The sequence below is a fragment of the Mastomys coucha genome, unplaced genomic scaffold (assembly GCF_008632895.1).
Source record: "Mastomys coucha isolate ucsf_1 unplaced genomic scaffold, UCSF_Mcou_1 pScaffold18, whole genome shotgun sequence".
NCBI lineage: Eukaryota > Metazoa > Chordata > Mammalia > Rodentia > Muridae > Mastomys > Mastomys coucha.
In genome coordinates, this window is record NW_022196900.1 from 51,878,405 (window position 1) to 51,891,744 (window position 13,340).

Below are 13,340 nucleotides of genomic sequence, written 5' to 3' on the forward strand. Positions count from 1 at the left end.
AGCTTTTTGCTTTTTGTGTTTTCTTTGTTGTGTCAATGTTTTCTAAGGTGTCTTCTGTTCCTGAGATTCTCTCTTCTATTTCTTGTATTCTGTTGGTGATGCTTGCATCGACGACTCCTGGTTTCTTTCCTAGGTTTTCTATCTCCAGACTTGTCTCCCTTTGTGATTTCTTTGTTGTTCCTACTTCCATTTTTAAATTCTGAATAATTTGACCATTTCCTTCACCTGTTTGACTGTGTTTTCCTGTAGTTCTTTAAGGAATTTTTATGTTTCCTCTTTCAAGGCTTCTAGATGTTTACCTGTATTCTCCTGTATTTGAAGAAGTTATTTTTTCCTTCTTAAAGTCCTCTATCATCACTGTGAGAAGTGATTTTAGATCTGAATCTTGTTTTCCAGATGTGACAGTGTGTTCAGGACCTGCTATGGTGGGATAATTGGGTTCTGATGATGCCAAGTAACCTTGGTTTCTCTTGCTTATGTTCTTAGCAGTGCTTCCTGCCATCAGGTTATCTCTAGTGCTACCTACCCTGGCTAAATCTGACTGGAGCCTGCCCTTCCTGTGATCCTGGTTGCATCATAATGCCTCAGAGTCAAGCTGTCTAGGTGATCCTGTGATTCTGGGAACCTGTGAACCTGTGATGCTGGGCCCTTTACTGTGCCTGGGAGTAGAGGTTCCTCTGGGTGTTGTGGGATTGGCTGTGGAGTTTGTGCCCAAGGTCTGAGCAGGAAGGTACCCATGCATCTGGACTAGCAGAGATCCTGTGTGCCTGGGTCCCACTGCTCCCAGGTACTCCTGGTGTGACAGATGTTGTCCTCACCTCTGATCCTATCAGAATTACACCAGACTTCTCATCAGAGACTATTAAAACTAAGTGTCTTACTCAGGGTTTCTATTCCTGCACAAAACATCATGACCAAGAAGCAAGTTGGGGAGGAAAGGGTTTATTCAGCTTATTTCCACATTGCTGTTGATCACCAAGGAAGTCAGGACTGGAACTCAAGCAGGTCAGGAAGCAGGAGCTGACGCAGAGGCCATGGAGAGATGTTCTTTGCTGGCTTGCTTCCCCTGGCTTGCTCAGCCTGCACTCTTATAGAACCCAAGACTTCCAGCCCAGGGATGGCACCACCCACAAGGGGCCCTACTCCCTTGATCACTAATTGAGAAAATGAGTGATCACAACTGGATCTCATGGAGGCATTTCCCTAATTGAAGCTCCCTTCTCTGTGATAACTCCAGCCTGTGTCAAGTTGGCACACAAAACCAGCCGGTACACTAAATGTCTAGGAAAATGTCATACAGACCCTAAGAAAACACAAATGCCAGTCCATGCTACTATACCCAGCAAAACTCTCAATTACCATAGATGGAGAAAACAAGATATTCCATAACAAAACCAAATTTGCAAAATATCTTTCCACAAATCCAGCCCTACAAATGTTAGTGGATGGAAAACACCAAAACAAAGAGCAAAACTACACCCTAGAAGAAGCAAGAAAGTAATCTTTCAACAAACCCACACAAATGTAATTCCACCTCTAACAACAAAACATAACAGGTAGCAACAATTACTTTTTCTTAATATCTTAATATGAAATTAATATTACCAACATATCCCAGTCGATTAAAATCCAAAAGTACTTGGAATTGGAAATTTGTTGGCTATCATCTGGTGGTCTCTCTAATTGGAGAAATCCATATGCACTTTCTGCTTGCTTGTACATGACAGTGTCTTACTGTGTACCTCATAATGGTCTTCTCCTATCTCAGCCTCTCTATTAGTAAGATTGTTTCTTTGATGTTTTTACACTATACTATGGTTTTCAGAACAGCTTGCAGATTTCAAAATTATTTATACAGCCAAAAGAAATGTAAATAATTAATTTGGGAGAGGGCTTATAGGAGAACAACAAAGAGTGAGACTGAATGCTTTGCTTGAAGTTTGTAACTACTGTACCAATTTTGAAGAAGAGGATGTTATAAATTACTCTTCTCTGAGATGAATGCTTTTAAAAATAATCACAGCCAATGAACTAGATTCTTACCCTCACTAATGTCTGTGCCACTCTCCAAGCAGAACCATTGTTCATTGAAACAGTTGGTGAATGACTTCATGGATAGACCATCTAAATACACACACCATTTCTTAAGTGAATGTAAACTGTTCTCTGTAGGCTGATGAAGGCAAATAGCTCAAGTCAAATAGCTTTGATCATAGCAGGAAATTTGTATTCAAAAGTTGCACCTACAATTCATTCCTTGGAGTGGCAGAACTGTCAACTCTTAGAATAGCTATGATGAAGATAGAATCCTTTGGTGATGTGAGTGAAGTACAGCCTTATTACAATGAACTCCAATGTCTAAAAATTGTTCTTATTTTGGGCTTTGTACCATAGTAAGAGCCAATATTTTAAGCTGTACTAAGAACAAAACAAAACAAACAAACAAACAAAAAGACTATCTATTTATGTACATATTTGTAAAAACTAGTAGTAATGTATTATTTTAAAATATACAGTTAATATGTTTGGAGTTATTTAAAATTTATATTGAGAAAACATGTATTTTCAGTATTGCTGTAGTCAAGCATCTACATAAGACTGTTCAACTGATATTTTATATCAAACAACTTTTATTTATAATACTCATTTTTAGTGTTACAATATTTTATAAATTTTAAAGAATATGACAAAATAAAAAAAAGAAAGGTATGGCAGGTATTGAAGAGGGGTCTATGGGAGGATTTAGGGTACAAAAGGTAAAGAAGAATGTGATATAATTTTATTTACTTAATATATGTTTTTAAATGTTAACAAATTCAGATAAATTGAAATTATGTATATTTACTAATCATAATTCAATAAAACTTAAATCAATAAAAAAAGAAAAGAAAAATTGATCAACTCATACATTCTGTTAAGTCTCTCTTCCCCTTTCTCTGTGTATAATAGAAATGTTATTGTTATGGAAGTATCAAACTATGAAAATATAATTTGAAATGTATATGGTGAAATTTATAATGTTGAGTAATATTTCCTATAGCAAAAAAAAATTAGGTGCCACAATTTTTAAAATTCTCATTGTATCATTTTTCAGAAAGTCAACAAAATACTAACATTTGTGTATTATAAATAAGTTTTGATTTCTATATTATGTTCATCATCTAATTATTATTCAATGAACTCTTATGAAAATTACTTACTATTGTGTAGATGAGAGTTGATAATCCTTTTGAATCATTCTGATCCAATATATTTCCCTGTTTCCACCCAACTCCCCCTGCTCATCAATCCACCCTTGCCTGCTTCCTGACCCTGGCATTCCCCTACATTGGGGTATAGAACCTTCACAGGGCCAAGGGCTTCTCCTCCCATTGATGATCGACTTGGTCATCCTCTGCTACATATGCTGCTGGAGCAATTAGTCCCACCATGTATACACTTTGGTTGGAGGTTTAGTCCCTGGAAGTTCTGAGGGTACTAGTTAGTTCATATTTTTGTTCATAAGGATTGCAAACTCTTCAGCTCCTTGGGTTCTTTCTCTAGCTCCTTCATTGGGGACCCTGTACTCAGTCCAATGGATGGCTGTGAGCCTCTACGTATGTATTATTTGGGTACTATCAGAGCCTCTCAGGAGAGAGCTATATCAGGCTCCTGTCAGCCAACACTTGTTGGCATCCACAGTAGAGTCTGGATTTGATGACTGAATATGGGAAGGATTCCCACACAGGTGGAACAGTCTCTGGATTGTCCTTCCTTCAGTCTCTGCTCCATAGTTAGTCTATGCAACTCCTTCCATGGGTATTTTGTTCCCGCCTTTTAAGAAGGAATGAAGTGTCCACACTTTGGTCTTCTTTCTTCTTGAGCTTTTTATGCTTTGTGGATTATAGTTTGTGTACCATTCGTTGAAATTGCTGTCTTTTTTCCACTGGATGGTTTGAGTTTCTTTGTCAAAGATCAAGTGACCATAGTTGTGTGGGTTCATTTCTGGGTCTTCAATTGTATTCCATGATCTTCCTGCCTGTCACTGTACCAATACCATGCTTTTTTTTTTTTTTTGGTCACAATTGCTCTGTAGTACAGCTTAAGGTCCAGGATGGTGATTCCACCAGAGGATCTTTTATTGTCGAGAATAGTTTTCACTATCCTGGGTCTGATAAAACTCTGCACTAAATTCATCTGGTCCTGGGCTTTTATTGGATGGGAGACTATTAATATCTGTTTCTATTTCATTAGCAGATATGGGACTGTTTAGATCATTTATCTGAACTTGATTTAACTTTGGTACCTGGTATCTGTGTAGAAAATTGTCCATTTCATCCAGGTTTTCCAGTTTTGTTGAATATAGGCTTTTGTAGTAGGATCTCATGATTTTTTGGACTTCCTCAGTGTCTGTTGTTGTGTCTCCCTTTTCATTTCAGATCTTGTTAACTAGGATACTTTCTCTGTGCCCTCTAGTTATTCAGGCTAAGGGTTTGTCTATTTTGTTGATTTTATCAAAGAACCAGCTCCTGGTTTGGTTGATTCTTTGTATAGTTCTCTTTGTTTCTATTTGATTGATTTCAGCCCTGAGTTTGATTATTTCCTGCCTTTGACTCCTCTTGGGTGAATTTGCTTCTTTTTTTCTAGTGCTTTCAGGTGTGCTGTCAAATTGTTGGTGTATGCGCTCTCCAGTTTCTTTTTGGAAGCACTTAAAGCTATGAGTTTTCCTCTTAGGACTGCTTTCATTGTGTCCCATAAGTTTGGGTATGTTGTGGCTTCATTTTCATTAAACTCTAGGAAGTCTTTAATTTCTTTCTTTATTGCTTCCTTGACCAAGTTATCATTGAGTAGAGTGTTGTTAAACTTCCATGTGTGTGTGGGCATTCCATTGTTTATGTTGTTATTGAGGAGCAGCCTTAGTCCATGGTGATCTGATAGGATGCAAGGAATTATTTCAGTCTTCTTGTATCTGTTGAGTCCTGATTTGTGACCAATTATATGGTCAATTTTGGAGAAGTTACTGTGTGGTGCTGAGAAGAAGGCATATCCTTTTGTTTAGGATAAAAAGTTCTGTAGATATCTGTTAAATCCATCTGTTTCATAACTTCTTTTAGTCTCACTGTGTTTTTGTTTAGTTTCTGTTTCCATGATCTGTCCATTGCAGAGAGTGGAGTGTTGAAATCTCCCACTATTATTGTGTGCAGTGTAATATGTGCTTTGAGCTTACATAAAATTTCTTTTATGAATGTAGATGCCCTTGCATTTAGTGCATAGAGTTTCAGAATTGAGAGTTCATCTTGGTAGATCATACTTTAGATGAGTATGAAGTGTCCCTCCTTATCTTTTTTGATCACGGTGAAAGTCAATTTTATTCTCTATTAGGCTATTCAGCTTTTGTCTTGGGACCATTGGCTTGGAAAATTGTTTTCCAGCCTTTTATTCTGAGGTGGTGTCTGTCTTTGTCACTGAGGTGGGTTTCCTGCATGCAACAAAATATTGGGTCTTGATTATGTACCCAGTCTGATAGTCTATGTCTTTTTATTAGGTAATTGAGTCCATGGATATTAATAGATATTAAGGAAATGTAATTGTTGCTTCCTGTTATTTTTGTTGTTAGAGGTGGAATTCTGTTCAGGTGGCTATCTTCTTTTAGTTTTGTTGGAAAACTATTTTTTTGCTTTTTCTAGGACGTAGTTTCCCTCCTTGTGTTGGCATTTTCCATTTATTACCCTTTGAAGGGCTGGATATGTGGAAATATATTATGTAAATTTGATTTTGTCGTGGAATTCTTTGGTTTATCCATCTATGGTAATTGAGAGTTTTGCTGGGTATAGTAGCCTGGGTTGGTATTTGTGTTCTCTTAGGGTCTGTATGACATTAACCCAGGATCTTCTGGCTTTTATAATCTCTAGTGAGAAGTCTGGTGTAATTCTGACAGGTCTGCCTTTATATGTTACTTGAGCTTTTTCCCTCGCTGCTTTTAATATTCTTTCTTTGTTTTGTGCATTTGGTGTTTTAACTATTATGTAGTGGGGAGGATTTCTTTTCTAGTCCAGTCTATTTGGAGTTCTATAGGCTTCTTGTATGTTCATGGGCATCTCTTTCTTTAGGTTAGGGAAGTGTTCTTCTATAATTTTATTGAAGATATTTACTGGCCCTTTAAGTTGGAGGTCTTCACTCTCTTCTATACCTATTATCCTTAGGTTTGGTCTTCTTAATGTGTTCTGGATTTCCTGGATATTTTGGGTTAGGAATTTTTTGCATTTTGTGTTTTCTTTGACGTTTTGTCAGTGTTTTCTGTTATCTTTTGCACCTGAGATCTCTCTTCTATCTCTTGTATTCTGTTAGTGATGTTTGCATCTCTTTCCTGACTTCTTTCCTAAGATTTCTATCTCCAGAGTTGTCTCTCTTTGATTTCTTAACTGTTTCTACTTCCATTTTTAGGTCCTGAATGGTTTTCTTCAATTCCTTCACCTGTTTGGTTGTGCTTTCTTGTAATTCTTTAAGGGATTTTTGTGTCTCCTCTTTAAGGGCTTCTATTTGTTAATTCGTGATCTCCTGTAATTCTTTAAGAGATTTTTCTGTTTCCTTTTTATGGGCTTGAACCTGTTTACCTGTGTTCTTCTGTATTTCTTTAAAGGAGTTATTCATATTTTTGTGTTTCCTTTTTATGGGCTTGAACCTGTTTACCTGTGTTTCTGTATTTCTTTAAAGGAGTTATTCATGTCCTTCTTAAATTCTCCTATCACCATCATGAAATATGATTTTAGATCCAAATCTTGCTTTTCTGGTGTTGTAGTATATCCAGGACTTGCTGTGGAGGGAGTTCTAGGTTTTGATGGCACTCAGTAGTCTTGGTTTATGTTGGTAAGATTCTTACATTTGCTTTTAGCCATCTGTTAATCTCTGGTGTTAGATATTCTTGCTGTCTCTGGAGCTTTTTTCTCATGTATGTCTATAAGCCTGTGTCAGCACTTCTGGGAGATCAGCTCTCCTCTGGTAAAACCCGCGTGCAGAGGGCTGTGGATCAGCCATCCCTCATGAGTCCTGGGGTCAGAGCACACCCTGGAGACAGGCTTTCCATTGTGGAAATGTGCATGAGAGGGTTGTGGACTGAGGTAGAAAGCATCCTGTCCCAGCTTCTCTACCACTTCTGAGGCTTGTGCCTCCTGGCTGGTCCAGCCTTAGAAAGTCACTGGAGAGAAAATGGCAATCTCACCTGAGACCCTGGGTCAAATCACTCCCTGGAAGAAAGCTCTCTGCTTGTGGGGAAGGGGCAGGGAGGGCTGTGGATCCCACCTAGGTGTAGACAGAGGTAGAAAGGATCCTGTCTCAGCTTCACTGCCATTTCTGAGGCTTGTCAATCCAATATTAAATCATTTCAATTTAGACACTTGGATCACAGGATTGAGCAATAACAACTGTATAAAACAATTCTGAGTCAAAGTTTTGACTGTATTATGGCAATCCCATCCCTCTACTTGATGCCCTGTCTTTCCACTGAATGTAGACTCTAAGAGTTCCCTCTCCCCAATGTTGGGCATTTCATCTAAGGTCCCTCCATTTGAGTACTGAGAGTCTTCAACCTCCCAGGTCTGATACTTTCTACGTGGTTCCCAACTTTCTACCCCACAAGGTTGCACATTTCTCTTTAATCTGCTGGTATTCAGTGCTTCTCTCCCCTGCCCCCCATACCTGATCATGTCCCCCTTTCCTCATCAACCTCCTTGCTCCCAGACAGGTCGCTTTCTCCTCTGCCTCCTGTGATTGTTTTCTTCTCCCTCTCATGTGGGATTGAAGCACCTCACTTGGGCACTTCTTCTTGTTAACCTTCTTGAGTTCTGTGGATCGTATCTTAGATATTCTGTACTTTTTTGGCTAATATAGACTTATTAATGAGGATATACCTTGCATTTCTTTTTGGTTATGAGTTGCCTCAATCAGGATATTTTCTGGTTTCATCCATTTGACTGTAAAATTCATAATGTCCTTATTCTTAATAGGTGGATAGTATTCTATTGCATAAATTAACCACATTTTCCATATTGATTCTTTCATTGTGAAGCATCTGAGTTGTTTCCAGCTTCTGGCTATCCCAGATAAGGCCCCTATAAACATAATATGTGCCCTGTGGTATGGTAGGGCATATTTTTGGTATATGCCCAAGAGTGGTATAGCTGGGTCATCAGACAGGTCTATTTCCAATTTTCTGAGGAACCTCCAGATTGATTTCCAGAGTAGTTGTACCAGTTTACAATCCCACCAACAAAGGAGGAGTGGTCCTCTTTCTCTACATCCTTACCAACATCTGCTGGCACCTGAGTTTTTGATCTTAGTCATTCTGATTGGTGTAAGATGGAATCTCCAGATTGTTTTGATTTGCATTTCCATGATAACTAAGGCCTTGGAGCATTTCTTTAAGTGCTCCATGGCCATTTGAGATTCAAATGTGACTACTTTGTCACATTAGTTGAGCAAGACTCAGAAAGTAGAGAGACAGGCTGCTTGGGCCTGAAAACTGCAGAAAAGTAGGAAATTTGCCCTTTTTGACTTATGGAATGTATATTCTCAGGGATCATAGAAGAACCAGGAAGGAAATATGAAATTTAAGTATTTCAAAATCCAAGCTAGCAAAAATGCTTTGAAGGCTGGGTTCGAGTATAAAGGAATACAGGTGAAATTCAGTTTGTAGAAGTGACATATGCAGGTCTAGTCACAGGATGATGGAAAAGTACTATTCTCAAATCTGAAACATCAGTTTTCTCAGTTAATACAAGCTAGATTCTCAAGTCTTTTATATTAAATAGGAAGTTATTAGAAGTCTACCAGCTACTAACACAATGACTCATGGATTCCACATGGTGGAGATAGCATTACTCAAAGTTCAGGATCCTGGATGACACTGTAGACAAAAATAAAATAAAATAAAATAAAATAAAATAAAATAAAATAAAATAAAATAAATAAAAATCAAAGGCCATAACCATGTTGGACTTTGTTCATTGAAATTCAAATGATACCTTAGGTAAGAATTATCAACTCATGAAATAAAAGTTGAGCAGCTGTTTCTATAGTGTCTATACTACCTAATAAACGGAAGCTTACTACAATATAATAACAGGGAATATATTTGGTCTTTTCTATTTCAATGTATTCAAATAATTATTTTAATCTCAGCTTTTTGCATCTCTGTAAACACCATAAGTCTATAAATAAGCTGTATTTTAAATATGGTATGTACTATTAATTCAATCTTCTCAGTAAATTGTTTTTAATAAAGAAAGGAATAATAGTTTAACCACCATATGAATTGATTATCGATGTGCCTTGATGGACAAGAAATGGATGAGAAGTATGGTATTGGAGGTTATTTTAAATATTTTCTGGTCTATATAGTTTAACAGAAAAATAAATGAAGTAGGTAAACCAAATTTATATTAGATCTAGCTAGAAATAGTTATAAGATAAACTTCTTGGTGGGTTCATTTCACAATGAAAAATATTTAATAGCTATATTCCATTGGTATGTCTCACATGGCATTATTTTAATTATATAAAATACTTCTCAAAGACCTGTTTTCAAAAGCATGAAAAAAATCATAAATTAATCACTTAGAGACATATAAAAAGTGGATCACTGTAAAAGCATCTGGCTCTACATAGCTCTTCCTCTAATCAGACTGAGTATAACTGTGTCTAAACTGCTATGAGAGGACAGAGGATAATGAGTCCTAAGTAGTCATGGTCACAGGTTGAGCTAATTCATGCACAAATATGTGTAGTCAAGTCAAACAGTGTTATTTATGTGCATGTTCCTCAAAAGAGTTTGATTATTTTAATTTCTCAGGATACATCAAAAACAATTTATATGTTACCGAACTAGTATTTTTCTCTTTATTAAAAACAAAGTACTAAAAAGATTAAATTAATAGTTCATATAATAATTAAAATACAACCAAGTTATAACTCTATATTGATTTTAAATATAAAAATTATTTTCCACATGTGAAAATAATTAGTAATATTATAAAATAATTACTAGTACTACATACAGTATTATTATTTTATACATTTTTATTTTCATAATTATCTATAAGTACTTATATAAGTAGTATTAATTAAAATATACATATAGAGAGAGAGAGAAAGAAGGAGAAAGAGAGAACTAAGAGAAGGGTTATAGTTCATGAATATATTTTTCAGGGTGTGACTTCTGATATTACTAGGAGAAATGAATTCACAGCATATTCCCTGATCCCATGGCTCTTACAATCTTTCTCCCCTACATCTGCAGTGTTCTCTAAGCTTTAGGCATGGATGTGATTTTTTGATATATTCATTGGTAGAGTATTCCACAATCTGTATAATTGAAAATTAATTAAAATTAGTTCTCTAATTGGATGCAAGACCCTCTTAATAAGAAAATCTCATGTCTGATCCTGGAAAGCGTGTCAAGTATCAGTGCTAGAGAAGTCATAGTAGAAGAGAAGGTTCCACCGCCCCTTCATTATACTAGTCTATTCACTACCAAAAATAAAAATATTTGTTATTACCCCAAAATTTAAGTGTAGTCTTCAAAATTCTTCAAAGAAGCTACTCCTAGCAATGGACAGGAACCATTACAGAAAAGCACAATCAATCAAAATACAGGAGTCACACCAATAACATTTCAACAATGTTTCTACCTAAACATAAAGGGAACAAGAAAAACAATAATAGACATGCCAAGTAGATGGAGAAAATCCTATAAGAACTCAAACCTGAAAAAAAGAACAATTAAGGAATGCTGAGAGTGATAGATACAATATTTTTTAGGGGAGCAAATAGCAATTAGCTATCCAATTCCAAATGACCATCCCTGAAAACAAACACAGGACTAACATTGTACAGATTGAACAGGATTACACACACACACACACACACACACACACACACACACACACACGCATATAATACAATACATATGCACATACAATATGCATATACATGAATATATGTGTATGCATAATATATTATATATGTATGTATACAATTAAATATTTTGCTATATTCTATTAGATAATATATCTTATATAAATATATACATAAGTAATATATAATATATATGTAAGAATACATACATATACATGTAGTGACAATTTATAAAAAAGAGGACATTAATTTAAAGGAGAGAAAGTAGAGCATATGAGAGGGTTGGAGGGAGAAAATGAAAGAAATGATGTTCTATTATTTCAAACATATGTGAAAATCTTTTACAGATATAGCTTCAAATAAAATAAATGAGAGCATCACATGTATGTGAAAATATGGAAGATATTCTAAAAATGTCTTATTTTTTTCAGTTTAGGCATCACCTGTTTATTATAAAAGGGAGTCATGGAAATTATTTACATGATGAAGTAGATCAGAACATCAGTGGAATGGGAGCTTCGTGTGACACCATTTCAACACTGATTTCAGTTGACACATTTTCCAAGAAGGTCACCATCTCTAAGTAAGAAATAATCCTTGTCTTGTACGACTATTTTGGTGCCTCCATACACTGGGAATTTATTTCCAACTTTCACCCTGACCAGTTGAATCTCTCCATCCTTTCCTTTCGCGCCTGATCCCACAGCCAAGACTGTTGCTTGCAATACTTTTCATTGAAACTTTTCTGGAAGCATAATGACACCCTTGGTTGCAGTTTTGGCAGTACTCCTTTCAACAAACGCTCTGTCACAGAGTGGAAGAAACATCCTAAAATCTTATACAGACATGACTTGCACCATGGTATAGCTCTGGACTCTCTCAAAAATTTTTTTTTTATTGATTCATATATTATGTCCAGTATGGAACATATAAACAACATGTCCATTTTTCATGTCACTAAAAATTATCCTACTCTAATGTTTTTTTTTTATTTTTAAATTTTAGATATTTTCTTTATTTACATGCAAATTTCTCCATTCCCAATTTCCCCTCCAAAAAACAAAAAAACAAACAAAAACAAACCCCTGTTACCTCCCCCTTCCCCATGCCTGCTACCCGGAGATTAACTATGGAGCAGAGACTGAAGGAAGGGTAAGCCAGCCTAAATATAGCTATCTCCTGAGAGGCTCTGACAGTATCTGAATGACACAGATGTAGAGGCTCACAGCCATTCATCGATCTGAGTACAGGGTACCCAGTGAAGGAATTAGAGAAAAGACCAATGGAGCTGAGGGGTTTGCAGCCCCTTAGGACAAACAACAACATGAACTAACTAGTACCCTCGGAGCTCCCAGGGTCTCAACCACCAACCAAGGACTGCACATGGAGGGGTCTGATTGTTCAAGCAGCATGTGTATAGTAGAGGATTGCTACTCTAATGTTTACTGCAATTATTATTTTCTCCTTCCCTCTTGTTTCCATCCCTTCTTTAAAACAAATATTTCTTTTTCTTTAATTTTTATTGGTTATTTTATTTCTTTACATTTCAAATGTTATCTGCTTTCTCAGTTCTCCATGCCCTGAAATCCCTATTCATTCTCCTCTTCCCCTGCTTCTATGAGGGTGTTCCTCCACCCAGCCACAGGCTCCCAACTTCTTGCCCTGGCATTCCCCTTTACTGGAGTATCAAGCTTTCACAGGACCAAGGGCCTCCCCTCCCACTGATGCCCAACAAGGCCATCCTCTGCCCGATATGCAGCTGGAGCCATGGGTCCCTCCATGTGTACTCTTTGGTTGGTGGTTTAGTCCCTGGGAGCTCTGGGGTGGGGGTGGGGATCTAGTTGGTTAATATTGTTCTTCCTATGGGGTTAAAAACCCTTTAGCTGCTTAAGTCTGTTTCTTAAAAATATGTAACTTAAAAGTTTGAGATATTAAACATAATTGTTAGGCACTTAGTTGAAAGTTATGGTACCACAAATAATCTACATTATAAGTACAAGGAGATTCTGAGGACTATGTCTTTGAGGCTTTTCAAGTAATTGAAAAAATCTGTTTTGGCAAGTAGATCAACTTTTGTTATCTTCTATATGCAAACTAATATTAAGGGACTTCTTTTTAATCACATCATAGGTAATAATGTCTCTTAGCATGCTGAAGATGTAATTCATTATACACTTGTTGTACCCAATCTATTTAAAATCTTCCATCCATTATCTAAGTGATATCTTAGCTTTTTCCTTTGCTTCTTAGTTTGTAGTTTTGAGACAGGTCTCACCTTGTAGCCCTGCCTGGCTTGATACTTGCTATATAGTTCAGTATGGCTTTGAACACACAAATATCTGTCTGACTCTGCCTCTCCAGTTGCTGAGATTAAAGGCAGAGCCACCAAGCATGGCTCAGTCAGTGATAATGTGTTTCTGCTAGTTTTACTTCTATCTCTTTTATTAGCC

At 36.6% G+C, this 13,340-nt stretch overlaps 1 pseudogene; it reads right to left on the minus strand.

Annotated features, from left to right (window-relative positions):
- Window positions 1-11,435: 11,435 nt before the first annotated feature.
- LOC116095436 lies at window positions 11,436-11,738 on the minus strand (annotated as a pseudogene).
- Between the last annotated feature and the right edge of the window lie 1,602 nt (window positions 11,739-13,340).